We start from the raw sequence: 27,121 nt of genomic DNA on the forward strand, positions 1-27,121 counted from the left end.
AGTGAGATATGCCAAAAATAGCACCGGATCAAGACGTGACAGACCCGGGTTTGAATTAGGGTCCTGGAACTAACTTGCTGTGTTATTTGTGCATGGGAAATAAAGGGCCACAAACTTCTTGTCAGAGTCACCTTCTTTCTCATTGACTCTGTTTTCTATTCTGCAAATTGATGGAGCCAGTTTAAGGGATCTCTAAGATCTCATCTTGGAAGCTAGGTGGTACAGTAGATGGAACGCCAGGCTTGGAGTCAGAAAGACTCATCTTCCTGAGTTCAAATCTGACCTCGGACACTTATTAGCTGTGTGACACTTCACCCTGTTTGCCTCAGTTTCCTCATCTGTAAAATGGAGAAGGAAATGGCAAACCATTCCAGTAAAGAAAACCTCAGATGTGGTCATGAAGAGTCAGACATGACTGAACAATGACAATGAAGGTCCTATTCAACTATGATACTTTGTGATTCTGTTTGAGTTTTAAGCTCATCATTTTATTGGTGAGCTTAAGGATGAGGAACAGTGTGGGAGCTGTTTTCAAGACAAGTTTCATACATAGACCCAATAGGTAGCAACCTTTGTAGTGACTTGGGGAGCACGAGAAAGTCTCCTTGTCCAAAGATATCTCCCTTCCTGCCTCCCACAATACCTAAAATCTCACTACTAGTGGGTGATGCATTCCTTTGCATCTTTAACAAATTCAGACTCAACAAACATTTATTAGGCACCTGCTATATTGAAGGGACTGTGATGGTAACTGAGGACACAAAGCTTCAACACATGGCTTGTCCTCAAGATGTTGAGAGCAGAGCAGGGCCTGCTATTTCTGGCACCAGTTGGCATTTGTGTAGCATTTTGAAGTTTACAAAGGGCTCCACTTTCCATACATCCGTCTCATTTGCTGTTCACAACCCACCTGAAAGGTATTATTACCACTTGTTTACAGATGAGGTTTAAGTGACTTTTCCAGGACCATGGCAACTAGTTAAGTGTCAGAGGCAGGATTCACACCCTAATCCAGAGGTGGTGGTGGTGGGGTCTTTCTAAGATACCACATTACATGTACACAGTTAAGGAGAAGACAAGAAGGTGGAGTGTGATAGGGTCAAAGGAGAAATAAGGTTCTCTAGGAAAAATCTGGGATAACTTAATGGTGGAAGTGGTATTTGGGCTAAGTCTTGAAGGAGGAGCAAGATTCCAGTAGATAGTGGAAAGAAGGGGGTGTATTCCCGGTATGGGGGAGGGTGTTTTCCTTTTCCAGAGTCCCCTAGAAAATATGAATCCTGCTAGGAGGGGGAGCACCTTCAGTTCATTATCATCTTCTAGTTCTATTCCTGATGAATCTTAGAACTCCTGATCTCAATCAATCCACCAGCCCTAGCCTCTGCCACTAGCAGGGATTATGGCCTTGGGCCCCCACTCTCAATAGACACTGACGGTTTTTTTGGAAAAAATGTTTTATTGTTGCATTTTTAAATATCTCTGTCACTTGTGGACAACCCCTCCAAAAAACCCTTTTCCTTGTAACAAAGAAATATAACTCATAGGATCAGAGACTAAAAGCTGAAAGGAACCCAAAAGGCCATAAAGAACATCCTCTACTTTTAAAGATGAAGAGACTGCTACAGAAGGGAGGTGACTTTGCCAAGGTCATACAGGTTGTAAGGACAGAACTGGGATGTGGTCTCAGATCCCATGAGGTGCAATTCAGCACACTCATCCCGTTGTACCACAATGCCTCCTATGTGAAGGAATCAATGTATTGGCCATATCTGAAGACGTATGTCTCATTCTATACCAAGGAGACATGCTAACCCAGACACTGACTCTTCCAAATTCCATGGCCTCATGTTATCCAGTTGTGAGGAAAACATGTGTATTGACCTTCCAATGGTAGGGGTCTTTTGAAAAGAGCACTTGTCTAGGGAAGAAGACCTGGATTTAATACTCTCCAGCTAAATGATCAGGACAAGTCACATCACTTCTTTGGCCCTCAGTTTCCTCAGCTGTAAATTGGGGATAATAATGCTTACACTTCCTCCCTCACAGGGTTGATGCTAGAAAGGTGTTGTATAAACCTTAGCTTCCACCAGAAATGAGAGTTTGCCCTATTGTTGACTCCCTGGGTACCATCTGCACCAAGCTTGGTGTATGATGGGCATTAGATCCATCAGGGAAAGGCCAAAATTCACCAGTTGGAACTGGACATGTAAATAACTCCTCATATACCTATGGTGAGTCAAAAAGTTTCTCCTCTGGGGTCCCTTCTCCTTCTCAAGTGGAAATTATTATCTCAATAACTCATGATAATAATCAGATGATAATACCCCATTACCCCATTGCCTTTGTAAAGAGAATACTTTTAAGTGTGTCTAAGACACTTTCTCATCCATTTTCTACTGAGATGCTCACAATGGTCATGTGAGGAACACAAAGTAGGGATTACCAGTCTCATTTTACAGATAAGGAAACTAAGGCCCAGAGGAGCTGTTAAGTGACTTGCTCTTGGGCACAACAATAATCAGAGTCAGAGTCAGACTCTTGGTCTAGTGCTGCTTCCACAGTGGCCAGTCTCTATACTTGTCTTGAGTCTCCCCAGAGTACTTTAGTGAGGCAGGACAGTCCATACTGAAGTATTGTCCAGCACAGTCCAATTCCTTGATGCAGACAGGCTGCAGAAGAGGTCTTCAGGTCCTTAGGAGTATCTGAAACACAGCAAACATCTTCTAGGAGGCCAGAGATACCTCTGGAGGATTGCTGAAGCACGGCTGCCAAGTCATTTAACTTCTTCAGTCTCAGTTTCCTAATGTATAAGATGGAGGATATGAGGGTGGATGTGATGAATACTAAGGTATATTCCAGCTCCATATCGATGACCTTATGTTCTTAAGTCCTATCAAGCCAAAAAGGTTTCAGAGACGGACCATCCCACAGAGAAATCCAGTGGGGTATCACATGGTAAGGAGGAAGGGTTACCATGGCAACAGACTCCACAGAAAAGCAAAAACGTCAGGGAGATGCCTGTTGATTTACAGTTCAAATTCAAATACTTAACAGGCACTGAAAGCAGCAAGGTTTATATGTGATTTGAGTCACCAGTGAGTTTTCTTGAAGAAGAAAATTAAAAGAGAGAGCGAGCTAGAAGCTGCTGAGATTTCTAGAACTAAATTGTCTGATGATTTATTGACTTGTTGGACTGAGGGAAAAGGAGAGGGTCAATTGAACAGAGGCATACAGGTGCTTCCATATCTACATATGTGTAAAGTAATAAGTTCCTCCCCTTTTAGCAAACTCATGCTGAACTAATCTCACAGTACTCTCTGTCCCGCATCCTTTATTCCAAATGGCCCCATAGTCTTGTCTCTTGCACATGACTTTATTCCACTATGACTTTAACCAGGCATGCCCCCATGTCAGAAATGCTCTCTCTCCTCACCTGTGTGCGGCCGAATCTCTACTTTCCTTAAAAACCCAGTTCCGGTGCCCTCTTCCTACGAAAGACAGATCTTTGCAATCTCTCAAATTCTTAATCTCCTCCCTACAAAAATTCCATTATGTATTTACTTTGTACATATTTTATATATGTTCATCTCTGTTCATGTTATCAAGTGAACAAACATTTATTAATAACCTACTAGGTTCCAGGCATCATGCTAAACACTGAAGATACAAGCAGGGCAAAAAATAGTCCCTGTCTTCAAGGAGCTTACAGACTGATGGAGGAGTAACATGTGAACTGCTATGTATAAGCAAGATATAATCTGGGTGATTTGGAGATTATCTCAAAGGCAAGTCTTTGTATCTCTAGCACCTGGTACTGAGCCTGATACAAAACAGGAACTCAGAACTGAATTAAATTGAATTTGGAAAAAGTACTGTAGGACGGCCAAGAGATTCCTGCAAAATACCCAAATGACCTGGGTGAATCTTCTTTAACACCTTCTTAACTTTTAACCCTTTATTTCCTTCAGACCTGGATATGGCCCTAGAACAGGGGCTGTCAACGTTTTAGTAAACCCAGCCTGCAATTCAACAGCCTAGAGAAGGATGAAGGGGAGGCAGAGGGCACTAAATTTCAGAGGAATGTATGTTTGATCCTAGGGGTAAGAATGAGCCACTGGAATTTATTGAATAGAGTGTTTGCTTAATAATGAGGCGTAGAGCTGTTGACCCAGAGCCTCACCCCAATCCATGGATCTCTCACATGAGGACCCAGGGCTCCCGTTTCTCCTCCTCATCCTTCTCTTCTTCTGCTGACCGCCATCCCTCTCCATCAGTCTCTTACATTGATGCCCAGAGCTCCTTGCTCCTCTTCCTGTTCTGCTGCCCTTGCTTTCTCCCTTCCCTCCTCCCTTACAGCTGACCTCAGAGAAAGCTGTGTACCAAAGTGGTTGGAATGTGACGTTCCTTCTCCTCATCTTGAGCAGCAGTGCAATGCTCAAACCTGTCACACCCTCTACCTACAACATGGGTTTCCTTCCTTTTCATTGTATAGACCTGGATCAGGGAACTTAGATTCTTTCCTCTCAAATGCCCTATTTATAGCAATTTTCGTTATAGCAGTTTTGGGCTGGGAGGGAGAGGGAAGAAGTCAGTTGGGGCCATCCTACTCACTGACCAAACATAAGTACATCAACTACTGTTTACCGGTTGGCTTTATCTTTTAGCTGATGGATAGAGTAGTCTTTTTTAACATTCGTTTGTTTTTAAAATTTTTTATTCTGAACTTAACATACACCAAATATAATGGACATCTGTATATACATAGTAGAAAATAAAACAAGGATTGCACATGAAATTGCAAGTCTCTTCTATAGCTTGCTCAATAACCTATAGGTTTCACAACCTATAGGTTTCAAGGTTATCCTACTTGTCTGATCTTCCTTCTGTTCTTTTTCCCCCATTAAAGGAATCAATGACCTCCTTTGGAAAGAGCTATCTTTTACAAGTCCAACTGGGCACTCCTCCAGGCAAGGACTGTCTTTTTACTTTCTTTTTTTCCCCAGAATTTAGCATAGCAAGTAGCTCACAGTAGGTGCTTATTAGTTTTTATTGACTTGACTTGGAACACATCAGTGGGACAAGCATGAGAGGAAAGTATTTGGCACAGGCTCAGAGTTGTGGGGAGAACCTCATGGCAGGGTTAGCTCTTGGCAATATTGTGAAGTTGACAAAGTATGTCTTTAATCTTCCCATTTGTTTTTCCCTTTTGATGGAATTTTCCCATTCCCAGGATGTCTAGGATTCTCCTGTTTCATGTTCTCTCATTCTCAGATCATTTATCCATGCTGAGATTGAAATGACTCTTGACAACTTGTAATGTGGGCACTCTCAGAGGTCCTGCTCCTTCCATAGACATAAACTCCCAACACTCAAAAATAAAGTATTAATGGGGAAATGTCTGGCATTCCCAAAGGGGAGGAAAGGGATTGGGAGAGAATAAGTATTTATACATCAACTACTATTTACCAGGAACTGGCAAGGTGCTTTTTACAAATATTATCTCACTTTGTCCCCACTACAATTCTTCAAAGTAGTTCTATTTTTGTACCAATTTTGCAGATAACTGAACATGAAGAGAGGGGCTGTGGAAAATGTTACCCTAAGGTAATTTTCAAAGAGGCAGGACAATGGAACTATGTGTATGGTTTTTTGGGGGGGTGGAGGTGGGAGGAATCATAGGACCATAGATTTAAAGCTAGAAGAGGTACCCAACCCAACCCCTTCTTTTTACATATTAGTAAACTGAGGCCAAAAATATTGCCTCAAGTTCATACAAGTAGCAATAGGCATGGCCAGGGGTCAAATCCAGGTCTTTTTAACTCCAAATATAGTATTCTCTCCATTGTTAGGGGGAAAGTAAATAACTACTGCCAAGAGTCCTAACAAGGATACATGCCTCTCTTCCACCCTGAATCTGCCTCAGATCATCATAAACAAAAGAAGGACAGAAGCGGAGCCTCTGAATTGGGGTTGTTGCTGACCCATTAGGAGCTGGGGGCAGAGTCTTTGTGACTGAGCAACGGGGCTTTTTAACTGGCTTTTTCTGGCCTCTGTGCTTGTGCTCTCCTTGAAGTGGCAAATGAAGGAGCTGGTGCAGTTAGTTTTATCGGATGTCCAAAGGCAACAAGAGACATCATTTCATGGGACATTTGGCCATGTTACATTTCTGTGATCACTGTAAGTATTGGCAAATAAGAGACCACAAAAAGAATTGCAGTTTATCACCAACATCCCTCGCAGAGAATGAAAAGGTGGAAAAATTTGATGAAATCTTTAAGATCTTCCAAATTAAAGCAACACATACTTCAATACTTGGTGACTTGAAGGCAAAGATGAGCATATGTAAGCATGCAAAACAAAATTGGCTGGAAGATGTTGTTCAGGAGTAAGAAATGAGAGAGACAAAAGATTCATAAACTATATAGAAGTTTCACATGTATACAACATAAACATTTTCTTTTTGAGAATGGTTAGAAGGTACTAGACATGGTGAATACAAATAATGAAGTCAATCATATTTTTCTTTCTCTATTTTTATATATTTATTTATTCATTCATTCATCTATTCATTTATCTATTTATTTGTTTATTCATTCACTCATTTATTTACTTGTTTATTTATTTATTTGCTTACTTATTTATTTTTATTTATTCATTTTTATTAATTTATTTATGAATTCATTCATTCTTTTGTTTATTTCAGGGAAATGAGGGTTAAGTGACCTGCTCAGGGTCACACAGCTAGTAAGTGTCAAGTGTCTGAGGCCAAATTTGACCTCAGGTCCTCCTGAATACAGGGCCAGTGTTTTATCCATTGCACCACCTAGCTGCACTGATCAAATTTTAATAGGCAAGAGAAGACTGATTATTGATGTAAGAGTCATTCCTACATAAGTAGTCATGGAAAAATTACCATATTAGCTAGTTGTGAGAGAAAACAGTAAAAAAACCCCCAAACTTCAGATTAAGGAATTGTCAAAGAGGAAATGAAAAGAAATTTTTAATGTGTTTCCATCTGTTTTCAGATACTATCAGTTCTTTCTCTGCAGATGGGCTGCAATCTTCATAAGTCTTATAGGGTTATGTTGGATCTTTGCCTTGCTGAAAATAACCACATGCTTCCCAGCAGATCATCCCCCACAATTGCTGTTATTTTGTATACAGTACATTTCACTCTGCTTCAGTTCATGTAGGTCTTTCCAGGTTTTCCTGATAGTATCCTGTTCATCATAACCTTTATATAGTACCTTAAGCTTGACAGAGAATTTTCTTCATAAAAGGAATTTCTTGAGTTCTTGTGGGTGGGGGATGGGGATGGAGGGGGGAAGAGAAGTTGGAACACAAGGTTTTTTAAAAATTGATGTTAAAATTTTGTTTTTACATATATTTTGGAAAATAAAATTCTATTCAGAATTTAAAAAAGAGTCATTCCTAAATCCCATATAGCCAGGCCACCAACTTCTTAGGGCAAAGGATCAAAATTAATACAAAAGTGGAAGAATAAAAAACAGGAAAACATATGGTACATCAGGAAAACAATGCTAACTGGTCCTTTTAATCAATTTATTAATAATGAAAAATAGAAAATGGAAGGACAGGGCAGCAGCAACAGTTAGGACAATTTTATAGTAAAGTTTAATCATTGGAAATGAATTACCCAAACAAGGAGAGCAAAAAAAAACCCCTCAAAGCTGCCTTAGTTAGCAAAAAATGGATTTATTCACCAAGCAGAAAGATAGATCACTTAAGGGCACCAGTGGTTTAGAATATAAATTCAATTGTAAAATCTACAGAAGATGGTATAAGATTATGCCTCACAAAAACATCAAGAAATAGTGAAGGGTAAAATGAGTTTAAAGAAAGCTTACAAGACACTCAATAATGCAAAGTTAGCTTGAGGACATTTACAGTTGTAATTGGAACCAACAGACAAAAGATGGAAAAGATCTGCATGGATTTTTTTATAACAAACTCTTTTCATCATCAAAGAAGGTAGACTTCCTACATTTGGTCTCTGACATCCCAGCCCAAATGACCTTATGGGGGAAGTGAAAATGATATCAGAGAACAAAATAGGATTGAAAAAAGACCAACTATACCAATTATACAAATATATACAAATACAATCTGTGCCCAAAGAGATTGATTGTTAAGGTATCTGAGGAAGGTGATACTGAACTGGTACAAGAGTTCATGTCTCCTTTTCTCCTAATACAGTACTCTTAGAAACCCTTAGAGTGACAATTGTGAGAAACAGAAGCTCAGCTCTGCCCATGGGGAAAAAAATCTCAGGCCTTATTATTGTCAGAAAATGTTTACCTAGAGAATTATACACTATTGACCTACATGCCTATTTTCCTATCTATATAAAATTTATATGAAATGATTTATATATGTATTGAGGACACAAAGGGATTTAAAAGGAAACTGCTATGCTTTTATAAATGAAATTCCACAATAGTCCATATCTTTACCATTACACAATTAACTAAAAGTTATAGAAAATACAAGATCCCACTATGTATATTTTTGGAGATAATGAGAAAAATGATCATCTTATTTGGCAGAGCAAAACACAGCCTTAAAAGCTCTTCTCAAAAATGGTGTCTGCTATGTACTTGTCAACATTAAAAAATATCCCCCAGAAAATATTACAAAGAGAGATTACCTTGTTTGATGATTTTTTTTCTGGTGATTAATGTCAAGCAAGGCATAAAACACTCCCCAAAGGTGTTGGCCAACATGGTGAAGGATATCCAGGCCAGGGCCTATGTCAAAAAAGGACGACCTATATGTCATCAGATCCTTCAGATGTTTGTAGATGTCATTAGGGTGATTTCATCTAGCTCCTGAATACTATAGAGCCTCCTAGAATGAGCCACTCAAAAGACTTTGGCTTAGCTATTCATTCACACATGGAAAACTCAAATAGATAAAGAATGCTAATCGTCCAGACTATACTATGAAGTCATGAAGTTGAATGGGCAATGTAGAGTACATCCACTCCATCCATATATCTCTATCTATCTATCTCTACCTTTCTATAGCTTCATCTATATCTCTACCTATAGCTATCAATCTATTTTTCTCTTTTAAATACAGCAAATGATCAATGAGTTGGATAGTTAACCTATAGGGTCCATCTATCTGTGTATATGTAAATATGTAGTTATGTCTATATAAATTTGTATATGTATGTATGTATCTATCTGTCTATCTGTATGTTAGATACAGCAAATGGTCAATGTGTTGGTTCCAGACCTGAATAAGAGGAGAATCGGCTAAAAGGCCCTTGGCAAGTAAATGACTCTAAGCTTCTCTCTGAAATAAAGACCTCTCTTTTCAACACCAGAATTCTTCCAATGATTTTGCATAGCTGTGAGTCATGAAACACTGCTGTCTCCAAAGAATTAATGTTGAGCATCACCCAGAGAAAAATGGAGGGGTGTGTTATGCATGTGATAAGACTGCGAGGCATTTCAAAAAAGGATGAGGAAGGAGCAGTGTAAAAAAATGTCATTTAAAAATGTACGGTGGAAAAAATGTCATACATTTGTAAGTAGTGAGAGGGAAAGAGACCTGAGGGACAGCCCACATGCTCTCCAAGGATACTTGAAATGTCAGGAGAACCTAAGAGAGGTGCTTCCCAACATGGTGAGTGGACCCTCTGATGGGATGGATAAGAATACTCCCGAATGGTACAATATGTATCCTTTTGGGGAACATCCAAATTGATGAAATCACAGATTTACCTGAGTATTTGAGAGTTTTTCTCCTCCCCCCAAGTTGTATGCATCTCTAGAAAAGTTTTGTGTAATGGGTTTGGACCATACATGGCTGGAGATTCTAGATACATAATATACTAATGGTGGGGCAGAACTGATTGGGTCACAAGGTCACTGACAGCTAAGTCATCAATAACACCTTCTTGAACCTTCCCAACTCTTTTGGTTGTATCTGTGCTCACTGGCATAGTATATAGTCAGAAGTCATAGGACCTTGGCTGAGACTTTGGTTGTTCAGGTGGGTCCAACTCTTCCTGACCCAATTTGGGATTTTCTTGACAAAGATATTAAGGTGGTTTGCTATTTACCTCTCCAGCTCATTTTACAGATGAGAAAACTGAGGCAAAATGGTTTAATCAGTTTGCCCAGGGTCACACAGCTTCTAAGTGTCTGAGAATGGATTTGAATTCAGGTCTTCCTGACTCCAGACCCAGTGCTCTATCCATTTAATCACCTAACTTCCCTTTAACAGACATTAGAATATAAATCAAAGAAATCTAAGGGATCCTAAGGATTATCTATCCCCATTTGCTAATTTTAGATGAGGAGACAGGCCTTGAGACATGAAGACACCTGTTCAAGGTCATAGTTAGGGGATCTATCTCCTTTTCTCCCAATACAGTGCTCTTAGAAATAACCCAGTCAGGGTAACAATTGGAAAAAAGACTACAGTGAGAAGCAAGTGTTCCAACTATCCCAGTCCTTCTGCATAAGCCTTCTTCCCTTCCCTGGGCAATTAACTCAATAATGAATAGCTGGGTACCCTATTGAACCTTTCAAAAAATACATATCATTAATTCTGCTACGATATGTCCTGCTGTTCAAATGAGCTCACTCCCTCCACTCTCCCCTTTCCTGCTTTGTCTGGGGGCCAATGATTAGCAGTGGGGTTTCTGCTTTAGTCTTTTAGTGGTTATGTTCGATTAATCAAAGAGTCAACTAAGAAAATATATCCTGCAAGTCACCAAAATGTCAATTCCCTCTGATTACTCTTTAGAGCAACTGAGACTCAGTGCCTCCCTAAATTCTTCCCAAAGCTTGGTCGTAACAATTTTTTTTACCAAATAGTGTCCCTTTAAAAATGTTAATTCCTGAAAACCCATTTTCTTATAGCAGTAAGCATGAATTTCTCTGTATATTTGTGATAGTTTTATAGCACTAAGACTAGGCCCATATCCAGAACAAAACACAACTGGCCACTCCTGGATTCCATCCTGACTGACCACTATTCAAGAGATTTGGGTGTGTAGAGTACTATGCAATTGATTGCTTGTCAACAGGCCTCAGTCAACCTAAAAATAGTTATTTCAATGCAGAATTTTAATGTCCATAATCACAGTTGCCCTTAGTCACAAATAGAGCAGGAGCCTCCCTACATAGAGTGATTTCAAGGTCACCAAGGAAAAACCACTTGCCCCCAAATCTTTTCCGTAGCTGCCTGCTGGCTGATGCCTGGAAGTCCTTTATCACAGGAGAGAGAGAACCTTTCCTCAGGAACAGACAAACCTGACAATAGAACTTCCCTTAGCATAGTGCCTCCATCCTTCCTTACTGAAAGGGGGATGGGAACCCAGAGACTGATGCAGGCTTAGGGAGAACAGAACCTTTCCTGAGAGCAGCCTGGATTGGGAGAGGGGAGAGAGATCACTAGGGCACTGGGAACCTGCAATGGGAAGGCAATGGAAAGAAAAGGAACATTTGAAATGTTATTCTTTAATATTTCTGGCCATCCAAAGGACTCATGATGGAAAATGCTCTCCAAATCCAGAACAAAAGAACTGTGGAATCTAGATACATATTGAACCATACTATTTCTACTTTTTTTGTTTTCTTTTTTTGAGTTTTTTTCCTTTTGCTCTGATTCTTCTTTCACAGCATGACTAATGCAGAAATATGTTTAATGTGATTGTACATATATAACAAGATATCAGATTGCTTGCTGTCTTGGGGAGGGGGGAGATTGGGGAGGGAGGGAGAAAAGTTTGAAACTAGAAATCTTGTGAAAACAAATGTTGAAAACTATCTCTACATGTAACTAGAAAATAATAAAACACTATATTGTTTGGCAAAAACTAAAATAAAATAATATTTATGGCTACAAAAACATCAACAAAGAGACATCTGAGTCCCTGACTCTGTTCCTGATAGGACACGCTCCCAGGCAAGATGGGGGGCTCATACCAGGATTGTTTGCACTGATGTTTCAGAAGCTCAGGAAAGGGGGAACACTGGTGGGTCTGGGGGGCTTGGTTGTCATGGCCATACTCCCAAAAAGCATCATATAATGTATTGGAAAGAGCATGGGACTAGATTGGACTTCAAGAGGCCTGGACTCTAATTTTGGCTATAACACTTCTTCATTATGTGACCTTGGCCAAGTTTTTGCCCCTTGATGAGCTTCAGTAACTCTGGGGAAAAAAGGGGTTTAACTGAGCATGGTGGCAGATATCTGTAATCTTGCTACTGGGGAGGCTAAGACTGATGGATCACTTGAGTACAGGACTTCTAAGATGCAGTGGGGTAAGCTGATTTTGGAGTCTGTACTATGCCCTGCATCACAATGGTAAGCTTCCCTGTGAAAGTGGGGTATGTGTAATGAGGGGGCAGGGGGAACAACTTGCCCAAGATGGGGCAATCTGGGAAAGGCAGGAAATAGAGTAGGTCAAATTTCCTGTGTTGATCAGCAGTGGGATTGGGCCTATGTGTGGTTATTTCACTTCCAGTCTTGTGAGATGAATGAAGGAAGGAAGGAAGGAAGAAAGAAAGAAAGAAAGAAAGAAAGAAAGAAAGAAAGAAAGAAAGAAAGAAAGAAAGAAAGAGAGAGAGAGAAAAGAAGGAAGGAAGGAGTAAAGAGAAAAGAAAGAAATTGAGAAGAAGAGGAATAAAGAAACAGAAAGAGGAAAGGAGGAATGGAGGGAGAGAGAGGGAAGGAGGAAAGAGAAAGAGAGAAGGAAAAGAAAAAAGAGTGGGAGATAAAAGAAAGGAAGGAATGAAGGGAGGGAGAAAGGGAAGGAGGGGCGAAAGAGGAAAAAAGAGAAATGGAGAAAGAAAGGGAGAAAAAAGAGAAAAGAGGGAGGGAGAGAAGGAAGGAAGAAAGAGAACAGAGAAGGAAAAGAAATAATGAAAAAAAGAAAAGGAAGGGAGAGAAAGAAAGAAAGAGGAAAGAAGGAGGATAAGGAAGGAAAGGAAGGAAGAAAAAAGAGAAAAAAAGAAACAAGAAAGAAATGGAAAACAATGAGGTTTTACTAGATAGATCAAGGGTTCTTAATCAGGGATCTTTGAATTTGGTTTTTAAAAAATATTTTGATAATCCTATTTCAATATAATTGATTTCCTTACAACCCTGTGTATTTTATTTTATGCATGTAAAAACCTTATTCTGAGAAAGGGGCCATAGGACTTCATCAGACACTGCCCAAGGGGTTCATGGAACAAAAAACGTTAAGAGCCTCTGGCCTAGATGATCTCTGATGTTCCTCCATCCCCACATCTTACCCCCCCCCACCCTTCTTTGAGAGACACAGCTGCGTTAGGCTAATCAAACCAATTCGAGTATTGTCCTCATGCTCCCAGTACTGGTCTAGTCTCTTGCCCTTGCTACCCGATTGACCAATGGCTAGAACTGATTCATTAGCATAACAACTCCCACTGAGATATTGGTTTTTCTAATCTGTTCATAAGTAGGCTTGTGCCAAATACCTGGGCTGAAGTACTGGTTCATAAGCATAAACACCAAGTAGCTTCTCCTGAGTTGATCCAGAGTGTTTCCCTGGCCCACAGACTTAGAGCCAAGGACAAGGGGCATGTAAAAAGGTCATACAGTCACAAGATGCTAGAAGAGGAAGGAACAGCCCAACATAAAATGTTAGAAGATGGCCCATTGAATCCTTGGGAAGGAGACTAGCAGAGCTGGAAGGGGTGTTAGAAGAGGAAATGTTACAACTAGGAGGAGACCTTGAATGTTGGAGCTGGTAAAGATCTTGGAACATAAAGAAAGGGGCCTTGGAACATAGAATATTAGAGCTGGGAGGGACCTTTGGATACAGAATGTTCAAACTGAGAGGAACTATAGAGGACATAAAATCCAACTCCCTCAGTTTGGGGCACTGAGGCCCCAAGAGGAAAATTCTCTCTCCCAATCACATACAGCAGATTGGCAGCAGGACCAGGTTTAAAATCCATTTCTCCCACCTTCCAGCCCAGCTTTCCTTCCCTTCCATTAGGGGTGTTAAGGAAGGTAATGAGAAAATGTCAGATGTATATTCCAAGAACCAACAATTCCTTCTATATGAAGCAAGAAGAGCAATAACTGCCTCTTACCAAATTGACAAGAGCTCAGTAAGGATAAAGGTACATGAACTCCAACAGCGCATGGATATCACTATAAAGAGAAACTACCCGTCAATGGAATAACTTAAAGGGAAATGTCTTATATTGGCAAAGCAAGGCCTTTCTTGAAAGTTATCCGAGTGAATGACCCCTCCAGAGTGAGGAATGACCAATAAAAACTAAACAATCATTGCAAGAGAAGAGTGGCTTTGAAGATACTGTCGACTCTATTAATCAAGGGAATGAGCGACCATAAATCCAAGCAGGAGGGAAATGAGGATCTTCATAGAGAGTGACTCCATTTTTATTAGGTTTCTGAAGACGGGTGTTATCAACAGTAGAAAGTGAAAAAATGCCGGGTATGATCAGGAGCGGCCAAGAGGAGCCGAGGGCTTTTATTAGGGAGGACACAACTCCAGCCATGATATATAGTGTCTTTCCATCTGTCCTACAGGAGCAGGGGAGATGGGGCAGAGAGGTTGAAAAGCTGGAGCTCAGCCAGAGGATCTAGAAGGTGGAAGTCAATAGGGAGATGAAGATCTAGAGCCTTATTATATACACTGGGCTTAGAGGCTGGAGATCAGGAGTCTGGAGGACATAGGAGCTGGGCAGGACAAGTGATTGGAAACATTGACAACCGCACCTTGATTCCAAGAGGGCTGCCTAACCTAGGCACAAGGCGTCAGACGCCCCTCAGTCCCAGGCACAGATGCCTGGCAGCCCAGATGTTTTAAAGATTCCAGGCTCATATTTTTTCCCCTCTGTTTTTTTTTCTTGCAACTGGATCCTCCTTGTTTCCATATTGATGGTGTCTCATGTTATGTTTGTGGATAAGATGGAGAGAGGGGGGGCTAGTTAGCATATGCAAATTAAGCGGGTTTAGAGCTGGGGGTACAGTCAGATCAAAAAGGCAAAAATGTTGTCTGTGGCTCTCTGTTTCTCTCTGTCTCTGTCACACATGTGTGCAAACACACACACACACACACACACACACACACACACACACAGCCCAGTCCATCTTTCATCTCCATGGCTTTGCATTGGTCATCCCACATGACTAGAATGCATTCACTCCTTACCTTTGCTTCTCTTTTAAAATGCAGCTAAAACGCCATCTTATGCATGAACCCTTTTTTCAACCTCCACCCCATATAAGCTTGGAGGGTTAGCTAGTGCAATGGGTGACAGAATCTAAAAAGAATGATTGAACCAAAAAAGATGAAGTTCAAGGAGAAATGTAAACATCTACATTTGGGTTTGGAAAATGAATTCTGCAAATATAGGAGGTAAGATATTTGGCTGGGCAACTGTTCTTTTTTTGTGGGACAATGAGGGTAAAGTGACCTTCCCAAGGTCACAAAGCTAGTAAGTGGCAAGTGTCTGAGACCGAACTTGAACTCAAGTCCTCCTGAATCCAGGGCAGGTGCTTTATCCACTGAGCCACCTAGCTGCCCCCAGCAACTGTTCCTTTTTATTTCAATTATTTTTAAGGTGATTCTTTTTTTGTGGGGCAATGAGGGTTAAATGATTTTCCCAGGGTCACACGGCTAGTAAGTGTCAAGTGTCTGAGGATGGATTTGAACTTAGGACCTCCTGAATTCGGGGCTGGTGCTTTATCCACTGCGCCATCTAGCTGCCCCCAACTGTTCTTATGAAAAAGAACTAAGGTCTGAGTGAACCACAAGCTCAATATGGGTTAATACTGCACATGGCAGTGATAAAAGTCTGTCTGATCCCAGGCCACATTAAGAGAGGCATGGTGGGGGTAGCTGGGTGGCACAGTGGATAAAGCACCGGCCCTGGATTCAGGAGGGCCTGAATTCAAATCCAGCCTCAGATACCTGACATTTACTAGCTGTATGACCCTGGGAAAGTCATTTAACCCTCATTGCCCCACCAAAAACAAAATAGAGGCAAGGTGTCTAGAAAAAGAAAGGTGATAGAACTGTTTTACTCTGTCCTGCTCAGACCCCATCTGGAAAATAGTGTCCAGTCCCGGATACATAGATGAAGACTGACTGGTCAGAGATAAACTGGAGTGTGTCCAGAGGAGTACCATGAGTATGATGAGAGCATCATACAAGGGTTTTTTGAAGGAATTAGGGATGTTTGGGCTGGAGAAGAGGAGACTCTGGGCAGGACATGATAGTCTCCTTCAAGTATTTGAAGAGATTTCAGGGGAAGCTAGGTGGCATAGTGGATAGAGTACTGGCCCTGGAGTCAGGAGTACCTGAGTTCAAATCCGGCCTCAGACACTTAACACTTGCTAGCTGTGTGACCCTGGGCAAGTCACTTAACCCCAATTGCCTCACTAAAAACAAAAAAAGTAATCAGATGAAGAGATGTCAGATGAAAAGGGAATTAGGCTTGTTCTGGTCCTGCCTAGAGGGCAATGGGTAGAAATTATAAAGGGGGAAATTTAGGGTAGATATCAAGGAAAAAACCCTAACAATTAGGACTGCCCCTAAGTGGAAAGTGAGCCTCAGAAGATGGTGGTTTACCCTCATTGGAGGGCTTCAGACAGAGGCTGGAAGAGTGCTCATTGGCCATGTTGCAGAGAGGTGTCCTGTTCAGATATGGCTGGACCACATGGCCACCGATGTCCCTCCCAGCTCTGGGATTTCCTGTTTTAAAACCTGCGTGCCTTTGACAACACTCTATGTGGACAGCACCACTTCTACCATCTGGGTCAGGAATTCTACCATTGGTTCCAAGAATGACTGACAGTGAGTGGCCAAGCACATTACATCACATTTTTTTCCACACAACATGTGTGTGAGAAAGGGGGCCCAGTTCTTCCCAGCATCTCTTTATAGATGAGGAAACAGATTCAGAGAGATGAAGTGATTTGCCTAAGATCACACAGCTAGTTCTTATAGAAAGGGCCAAGATGGCAGCCAGGGTCCAGTTCTCATTCCATTCCCCTCCTTTTGCAGATGTTTGGCAATGATTTCCCTCCCAGGATAGAAAGATGCCCAATGGGACTTGATCTCAGAGCATTTGCTCTCCTAGGGCAGCCTCCCAAGCTGTTCATATGATGGGGAAGTTCGTCTTCCCAGGGTCCTAAATAAGGAGGCTTTCAGGGGTTCAAAGTTGAAAGAACTCCAGCAATTTGAATCTGCTTCTTGGTTCTGTTTTTCTGAATGAACATTTAAATCACAATGGAGAGTGCATTGCTTCCCAGAGAGCTGTAAGGGCCCCAGTAGTTGTTTGTTATTGTTTTGTCCTTTCTTCTTGAAGAGGACCATGACATCAAGGAGGTGATGTTATGACTTGCAGTGAATTGGATTTAAGTGAGGGAGGGCTGTGCAAAGTCACCAGACTCACTCTGTCCTCCAGAGACATTTGGGTCCAGTGGCAAGATATACATCAGAACGACTGGAAATGGCCCTGGATGTTTGAGGCAATCAGGGTTAAGTGACTTGCCCAGGGTCACACAGCTAAGAAGTGTCAAGTATCTGAGGCAGGATTATAAAGGGCCCCTAGGAAGGACAGGAAATTCAAACAGCACAGTTTTTCATTAGCTGCAGTGCCCTATAATAGGGAGCATGGGAATTGGAGTTATGAAGACTCAAGTTCAAATCTTATCTCAGACATTTACTAACTGGGTGATAAAAGTGAGTCACTTAAATCCCTCAGTTTCCTCATCTGTGAAATGGAGATAATAATAAATATCCTGTTGTATCTGAAAGAGTTATTGTGATGATCCAATGAGATCATGTATGTACAGTGTTTTGAAAATCTTAAAATGATGTGTGCATGAGCATAAACACTGGGAGACATGGTGGGGGAAAGGTTCTCTCTGAGTCACAGGTATTGATTCTAACCCATCTTTCTTTTTTATGAAAATCTTTGGAGATCATTGGAGAAATTTTCAGGGTAATTTTCATGGCCTGGTTCAATTGCCTTGGAGAAAGATGGGAGCTAAAAAAGCAAATGGAAAATGAGGCCCCAAAGACTCAGTGGGAGGGGCTGATCCAAGGAAAAGTGAAGTCTAGGGACCCAGGAAGGGAAAACATGACTGGGATGGGTTTTCCCTACAAAGAACAGAGACTCTGTCAAGGGGGATGAGTGGAAGGCGATTTCCACAGTGTCCTGTGGAGAGCCTTTGTACGGCATGAAGGGCTGTGTGACCTAAGCATGGAAGACCCATGAAGGAACTGTAAAACGATCAGTGGGGATTCCAGTCCTGCTCACTCTCTCTCCCAGTCTAGCTGCTCCTGAACTGGCATGATCTCCCAGGCAGGAGAACCAAGCTTCTAAGGTAGAACAGGGAACTGGGGAAGAAGGACAGACTATCCCTGCTGAGAATCAAGGGCAGTGGCATCAGAGCCACTAAGGAAGAAGCCAACAGAAGAGCAACGAGTCAGAGAGCCAGAGAGAGGAGAGCTCAGAGAAAGAGGGACTGCTGGGAGTAGCGACCAGGGAAGAAGTTGTTGAAAGAGTATCTGGAAGCTCTGAACTCCCACTGAGAAGATTAAAGGGGTCTGCCTTCCTTCCTGGGGTCCCATCCAGGGAACTACTCTGTCATTTTTTTTTTTTGGTGAGGCAATTGAGGTTAAGTGACTTGCCCAGGGTCACACAGCTAGTAAGTGTTAAGTGTCTGAGGCCGGATTTGAACTCTGGTCCTCCTGAATCCAGGGCCAGTGATCTATCCACTGTGCCACCTAGCTGCCCTTCTAAGTCATTTTAATGGTCCCTAAGAAGGAATAAAGGGAAGGGAAGTCTCAATTATTTGCTGGTTTTTGTATCCTTTACTATGTAAATAAAGCTTTTCAGTGTCTAGACATGAGGCTAAGCATGACCTTTGGGGGAGGCAAGCTGATAGACTTCTAAATTCTAACTCTTAGGTCACAAATAAGTCAGAGAAAAAAGAAAAAAATAAAGTGTGCCCAGGTCCTTTGTGTCAAGAGGAAGCCTCTGGGACAAGGGCGACAGGAGCTCAATTATGATCCCTCTCATTCATTTCTTTTTTTTTTTGTGAGGCAATTGGGGTTGAGTGACTTGTCCAGGGTCACACAGCTAGTAAGTGTCAAGTGTCTGAGGCTGGATTTGAACTCAGGTTCTCCTGAGTCCAGGGCCGGTGCTCTATCCACTGCACCACCTAGCTGTCCCACTCTCCTTCATTACTTAACCATCATTTCAAGTCTCTAAGTCTTGCATCCCCAGTTGGATTATAAACTCCTTAAGGGCAGTGATGCTCAGGATTCTTCTCTTGTTTCCCTACTGTGCCTGTAGGATGGGTTACACAGTAGGCAGATGGCAAGGAGGCAATGCTTGACTCAGTGGTTCTCCAACAAATTTACTTGCTCTCTATGCTGCCTTCCTTTTGCCATATCTCTCCTCTCTGGCACTTCATCCTGCAAGCTATCAGTTGGGGAGGAATCAGAGATGAGCAGAGAAATAGTACACAGGGGAGGTAAAGCTGAATCCCACATCTCAGGCAGCAAATCAATTCACTTCAACTCAGTTTAACTCAAGTGTGAGTGCAATGGCAGGGTGCAGATAGAGAGACCTGGGTCTTGTTCCTGGTTCTAACCACTCTCTGGACCGCAATTCCTTATTTTAATTAGGGAGGTTGGCTAAATTCAATTTAATTAGACAGGCAGGGGCAGTTAGGCGGTACAGTGGATAGAGCACTGGTCCTAAAGCCTTAGAGGACCTGAGTTCCAATCTCACCTCAGATACTTACTAGCTGTGTGACCCTGGGCAAGTCACTTAACCCCAATTGCCTCAAAACATCTGGGGCCATCTCCTATCATCCTGATCTATCTCTTGCCACTGGACCTAGATGGCTCTGGAGGAGAGAGTGAGGTTGGTGACTTTGCACAGCCCTCCCTCACTTAAATCCAATTCACAGCAAGTCATGACATCACCCCAATGTCATAGTCCTCTTCAGGAATGAAGAACAAACAGCAATTAGAGAGACATTTATTTAAGAACCCACAAGGTGGGGCTGGTGCTACAAAGTCAAAATATGAAACAGGTTCCTCCCCTCACATAGCTTATGTTCCAGATGAGATAATAATGGAATCGTTGATCTAACCTCTGGAGTCATTTAGTTCAACCCTCCGCTTGCCAGACTTGGAGTCAGAAAGAACTATATTCAAATGTGGCCTCAGACACTTACTAGCTGTGTGTCCCTGAGCAAGTCACTTGACCACCACCTGCCCCAGTTACTTCAACTGTAAAATGGGAATAATATTAACACCTACCTCTTAGGGCTGTTTTGAAATAATATTTATAAAGTGCTTTGCAAATTGGCTGACATATAGTAAGTGCTTAACAAATGTTTATTCCTTTCCCTTTCCCTCCCCTCCCACCCTACCCTCCATGAGAGGCAGGACTTAAACCCTAATTTTTTTTTGGTGAGGCAATTGGGGATAAGTGACTTGCCCAGGGTCACACAGCTAGTAAGTGTCAAGTGTCTGAGGCCAGATTTGAACTCAGGTCCTCCTGACTTCAGGGCTGGTGCTCTATCCACTGTGCTACCTAGCTGCCCCTTAAACCCTATTTTTGAGGCTACTTCCCTAACCATTATGCCACATTGTCTCTGTGACTAGGGACAAATCACTTAATCTCTCTAATCCCCAGTTTTCAATCTGTAAAATGAGGGTCATAACACTTGTGCTATTGACTTCACAGGTGAGCTCTAAGGAGAGAACCTTGTCAACCTTAAAACACTCCAGAAATAGGAGTTGTTAGTTATAGATAGGGGCAGGTAGGTGGCGCCATAGTGCACGGAGCATAGCATGGGGTGGGGTAGGGGAACCTGAGATGGGAAGACTCATCTTCCCAAGTTCAAATCTGGCCTCAGGTACTTACTAGCTGTGTGACTCTGGGCAAGTCACTTAACCTCGTTTGTCTCAGTTTCTCCATCTGTAAATTGAGCTAGAGAAGGAAATGGCAAATCACTACAGTCTCTCTGCCAAGAAAACCCCAAATGAGGTCACAAAGAGTAGAACACAGCTGAAAAACAACAGAACAACAGGCATGGATAATTATTGTCTGTAAAGTGGGAATCATGATACGTAGAGCGTCTCACAGAGTTGTCACATGGAAAATTCTTTTTTATAATCTGTGACATTAAAATTACTGTTGTTATTGAACATAGCCAGGTACTCTGTGGTATAGATGGTAAATGCCAGGGGAGATCAAGAGGACATGAGATCTAGTGGGAGCTGGCAGAGGAAGGCAAGGTTTCACATAGAAAAGGTGGGTCAAGCCAAACCCTAAAGGATGGATTTGCTTTGGATAAGTGGCAGTCTAATTGTGAGGCTAAAGCGCTGTGCTCAGCACAATACTTGGCACACGGAAAGTGCTTACTAAAAGATAGTTGACTGGCTTGGAGGAATAACAGAGAGGCAGGAATGAGCAGGATATGTCTGGTAAGAGACTAGCCTGGCTAGAGCAGATGGTTTTTGAGATGGAGAGAGTTGGAGGGATTGGTAGGATGTGTGTGTGTGTGTGTATGTGTGTGTATGTATGTGTGTGTATGGGGGGGGGGAGGGGATAGATTACAATAGACCTTAAATTCCAGACAGCACTTAGATTTGACATGACAGGTGGTGGGGTGCTATTAAAGAGTCATGATCCTAGGGGGCAGCTAGGTGGCACAGTGGATAAAACACCAGCCCTGGATTGAGGAGGATCTGAGTTCAAAGCCTGCCTCAGACACTTGACACTTACTAGCTGTGTGACCCTGAGCAAGTCACTTAACCCTCATTACCCCACCCCCACCCCCCCAAAAAATCTTGATCCAGAAAGTAACCTGAGGAAAAGCATAGTTTTAGGATACCCTAGGTAGGAACAAATTGAGTGAAAAAAAAAAGAAAGGAAGCAAGAAATGGAATAGGAAGATGCATTTTGAATAAACACTCCAAGAAAGATATTACGATGTAATGGAAAGGGTACTAGAGTTAGAGTCAAAGGACCTGGGTTCAAAACCTTGTCACCTGTGTGACCTCTCTGGGCTTCCATTTCTTCTTCAGTCAGATAAGGAGGGGTAAGATAGATGATTTATAAGGTTCCTTCCACCTTAAAATCCTCGGTTTCTTGCTTGTTTTTGTTCTTTTAAAATCTCTCTCTCTCTCTCTCTCTGTGCACGCATGTGTGTCTCTGTCTGTCTCCTCTCTCTTCTCTCTGTCTCTTCTCTCTCCTCTTCTCTCTCTCTCTCTCTCTCTCTCTCTCTCTCTCTCTCTCTCTCTCTCTCTCTGTCTCTCTCTCTTTCTCTGTCTGTCTCTGTCTCTGTCTCTCTCTTTCTCCATTTGTCCTCATGAAAGGAATACATGCTTTTCCTCACTGCCAGATGGAGGCCAACAGGAAATCACATTCCTGATGAATCTGATGTCTCCAGGCAGGCAGAGACTGTGTGTTACTGCTCCAGGTTCTTATCAGCATGACCTACTCTATCAGTGGTTGAAGTAATGAAAGTCGAAGAGAATTCTGCCTGGAGCCCAGCCTTATTGATGCCGTTGATTGTCAGAGCCCGGGGAGGTAGGGCAGTGGTAGGGGGGACCCCTGTATAAGCTTCTAGCCCTCTGGGTGCTGAGTCAACAGAAAAGGGAGTTGTCTGCTCAGCTTCCCAGCCAAGCAAACTACTGACTCATGGAATCTGAGAGGGAGAGGAACTTCAGAAGTAATCGAATCCGATCTTCCTCCTAACACAGGAAGAACTTTGACAGCATCCAGAAAAATGGTCAGCCAGTCTCTGCTTGAATACCTCCAGTAAGTGGGAGTTCACAGTCTCTCAACAATGACTCATTTATGGTAGATAAAGCACTAGTTAGAGGACTCAGGTTCAAATCCAAGACCTGTTACTTATTGCCCGGTGAAGTGAATAGAGTATTGCACTTACTAGCTGCATGACTCCTAAGAAAGTCGCTTAACTTCTCTGAAGCTCAGTTTCCTCCTTTGTAAAATGTATTTAATAGTGGTAATTACATTCCAGGTTCTTGTGAGGTTTAAATGAAATAATGTAAGTGCTTTGCAAAATTTCAAGTGTTGTATAAATGTTGACCATCATCATCACCACCATGACCATGACGACGACGACCACCATCATCATCACCTTATGACCCTGGACAAATCACCTCACTCAGTTCTGGACCTCATCTGTAAAATGAGAGAGTTGGATTAGATAACTGAGGTCCTATCCATGTAAGATGCATGCATGCTTTTCCCACCATGACCCTCTGAGGTAGGTATTATGATCCCTATTTTGCAGATGAGGAAACTTGGGCCCTGAGAGGTTCAGCAACTTATTGATTGATGGTCCCAACAATAATAAGAGATGTCGGGATGAGATTCAAATTGATTGTTAGACAGTTCCATTTGTTAGAAAGGTCTCCTCTCTGTTAAATAGAAATCTACCTCTTTATGACTTCCCACATTGGTCCTGGTTGCATCCTCTGGAGCAATAGAAAACAAGATGCAAAATTATAGAATTTGAGGGATGGAAGGGTCTCGGAGGTCATTTAATCCAACCCATAAGTGACCAAGAATCCCTCATCCATCATCTCTAACAAGTAGTCATCCAGTCTTTGTTTGAAGACATCTAATGGAATAGCTTTAATTATTTGGAGTTCTGTTCTCTGCCACAGGACAGACAAATATCATGGATGGATGGATGGATGGATGGATGAAAGAAAGAAAAAGCAGGAGGCAGCTAGGTGATGCAGTGGATAAAGCACTGGCCCTGGATTCAGGAGGACCTGAGTTGAAATCTGGCCTCAGACACTTGAAACTTACTAACTGGGTGACCCTGGCAAGTCACTTAGTCCTCATTGCCCTGCGAAAGAAAGAAAGAAAGAAAGAAAGAAAGAAAGAAAGAAAGAAAGAAAGAAAGAAAGAAAGAAAGAAAGAAAGAAAGAAAGGAAGGAAGGAAGGAAGGAAGGAAGAAAGGAAGGAAGAAAGAGCACTTATTAAATGCTTACTACATGCCAGGAATTATGCTAAGTGTTAGGAATACAAAAACAAGCAAGCAAGTTAGTCCCTCCCCTCAAGAAGCTTCCATTCTAACAGTGGAAGATCAAAGGTAAAAAGCAGGGTGGAGGTGGGAGAGTATGAACTCAATCATATGGCTTGCAGATGAATAGTAAGTGGGTAGTGGGGCCAGTGACCCAGCTAGAGCATATGAAAGAGCTTAGAGCCCAGAACTGGGAGTCTGAGTTCTGGTGGGAGGGGGAGAGGGCCAGCCTGTGGGTGGCACGGCTTGGAGATGTCTGGGATGTGTTTGATCCCCTCTGCCTGCCCTCCCCCAAGTCTTCTTTCCTACAGGCTAAACATTCCATTTCCCTCAAACACTCTTCATACGAGACTTTCTAGATGATCCTAGTCACCATCTTCCACATGTGCTCCAGCTTGAAAATGACTCTCTTACAATATGGTACCCACTACTTGACCCAGTCTGATCAATGTAGGACATGAGTTCTCATTTATCTCCAACTGCTCTGATCTATGTGGAGATATTGCCAACCTTGGTTTATAGTTCGATGGTCAAAGATGGAGAGTTAGAAGGGACTGTGGAAATCACCTTGTCCAGTCCTTCAGTTTCCAAGTGAGGAAGCTGGGACCTAGTGTGAGAGAGGAATCTGCCCAAGGTCATACAGCTTCTTGCTGGCAACATTTATTTGTGTTTGTGCCTAGTCCTGCTAACTCTAGATTACATTGCACTACACTATGCCGCTCGGTTGCAGAAATGGAAAGGGAAATGATATTTGCACTAGTTGAGTCCCAGTTACCAAAATGTTGTCTTTACTTGGTGGATGCCATGGATAGGCTTGTGTATGTATGGTGAGGAAGCAAAAAGGAACAGAGGAGAAGCCTTTTAATTAGCACAGGTCTGATGTCTGAGCCCCGTAACCCTACAGCGGTACCCGAGTCAGAAGGGGGCATATCCACCAACCTATGATAAATATATGACAATATTCAATTAAATAGAAGCAAGAGATGCACAGTTTTGCTACAGAAGACAACTCCCTGAGAGGATAGATGACCCTCTTGGTAGTAGACTTCCTGATCTCTAAGTTTTATGCATCTCAGGCTGAAACTCCCACTTCAGAATGCAGTATCTTTGACACCACTAAGAAACCCTGGTTCCTGACCTAGCTCCACCTACTATGGTTTACAGTCTTGCTTGTTTACAGATTTGGACCCAACCCAGGGGTATGTTGATAAATTTTTTAACAACTGGCTCTAGGGGAAAAATGAACACATGACACAGTTTTAAAGTTTAACATGCAGTATTAACATTGTCTTCATTACTTTCTTTAAGTGTTTGCTAAAACTAGAGAATTAAAAAAAAACAAAAACGACTCCACAATAAATCAAGCCCTCATTTGTAGCCTTTGCTGATTTCTGAGGCTCATAATGAAAATTTAACAATTGGCTATCCTGATCCGGTTCAAACTGGCTCCAGCTTTTGTTCCAACCCTCTTTCCCTGAGTAAGGAGTCCCCTGGCATGGGGTATGATAGATGACAATCATCTAATAGGAGAAAAAGAGGCAAACTTAATACATATACCATTTCGAAGGGTCCTGTTACTATAGCAAACCTCTCATATAGGTAAATGTAAAAAAAAAAAAACTTGAAATCCATCAGCTATTTAGTTTCCTCTTGAATTATGAGTGGAATAATAGAGACAAATGTGGAGTTTTTTCACACCCATTACCATGAACCTCCCCTATAAGCAGCAGATAGACTATCATTGTGGCATAGAGGGAATACACTGGATTTGGAGGCCCATATTCATACCATTTTATTGGACATCATCCCTCCATGAGCTTCCTTTTTTCTAAATGAGGGATGAGAGAGGTTGTACTATATGGTACCTGAGGTTCTCTCCAGTTGTAAAATTATTTTCTACGATGAAAAGTGCTATAGAAGATGTCCTGCTTATCCTAAACTCATGCTTTTGGCCGATGTTCCCTTGAGATTATTTCAGTTTTAATCAGACAATCACACTCTCTGAAAGTCAAGTGTTTGAGAGAAGAATCTAGTCTTTCAATCAAGCAATTTAACACATATTTAATGACATGCACAATCATAAATATGCATCAGGGTAACTGGGAATAAATGAGCAGCAGTTCACACAAATTATTATAATTAATATCACCCTTAGATAGCCCAAAACAACAAAAAAAGTTTATTTTCCAGTTTTTCTCTGCTTGCATGGCAAGTTCTCCACTGGCATTTATAGAAAAAAGGCTTCAAAGTTTGCAGAGCCCTGGGCTTCCATTATCTTATTTGATCTTCATAAAAGCCAGTTTTTTTAGGTCAAATTCTCTTCTCATTTGAAGATCTGAACAACATATGCCCTTTTCTGATCTGATAAGACTTTTCTAATTCTTCACAATCTTTGAAATATTGCTAAAAGTTTAGTAATCACAGTGGTCAGTTCTTTCAGAACCTGAAAATGGGAGACTTGAATTTATCAAGAACAGGTAAGTGTTTTCATACCACCTTCTTCCTTATCTTGGGTATCATCATCCTATTAGCAATTTTGATCTGTTCTTTCCAAGCTAAAAGTCATTCTTCTTGGCAGAGAAAAGAGATGTCAAACAAGAATTGAGTAGTTCTGCCTTCTCTCTGTCAACAGTTATCATTATCCCATGTACTACTGAGCAATGGGATGATCTTCACTTCACAAATCTCCCATTTCTCCCAATATGACTGCCCCTAGACCCACTTTATGTCCCCCACCTCAGCTTATCCTCATTTTTTAGCATTTCTGAGGTTACCATGCCCCACTTTTGTAGTTTTCCTCTGTGATTTTCCCTTGCTTGTTTCTATACATTTATATTCTTTTTTTAAAAAAAAATTAATATTTTATTTTTTCCAACTACATGTAAAAACAATTTTAACCTTTGTGTTTTTAGAATTCTGAGTTCCAATTTCTCTCTTTTCTCTCCCTTCCCCTCTTCTTGAGAAGGCAAGCAATGATGATTATATATGTACATGTAGACTATTAAAATCAAAGTTAACTTGATGAATTTTCTTGTGTATGTGT

General features: G+C 41.7%; 1 protein-coding gene across 1 annotated transcript in view; it reads right to left on the reverse strand.

Moving 5' to 3' along the window:
* The window catches only part of GRIP2 (glutamate receptor interacting protein 2), a 409,705-nt gene that overhangs the window by 111,338 nt on the left and 271,246 nt on the right, over positions 1 to 27,121 (reverse strand). The window lies entirely within an intron of this gene.

Source organism: Dromiciops gliroides, chromosome 1, assembly GCF_019393635.1.
Source record: "Dromiciops gliroides isolate mDroGli1 chromosome 1, mDroGli1.pri, whole genome shotgun sequence".
NCBI lineage: Eukaryota > Metazoa > Chordata > Mammalia > Microbiotheria > Microbiotheriidae > Dromiciops > Dromiciops gliroides.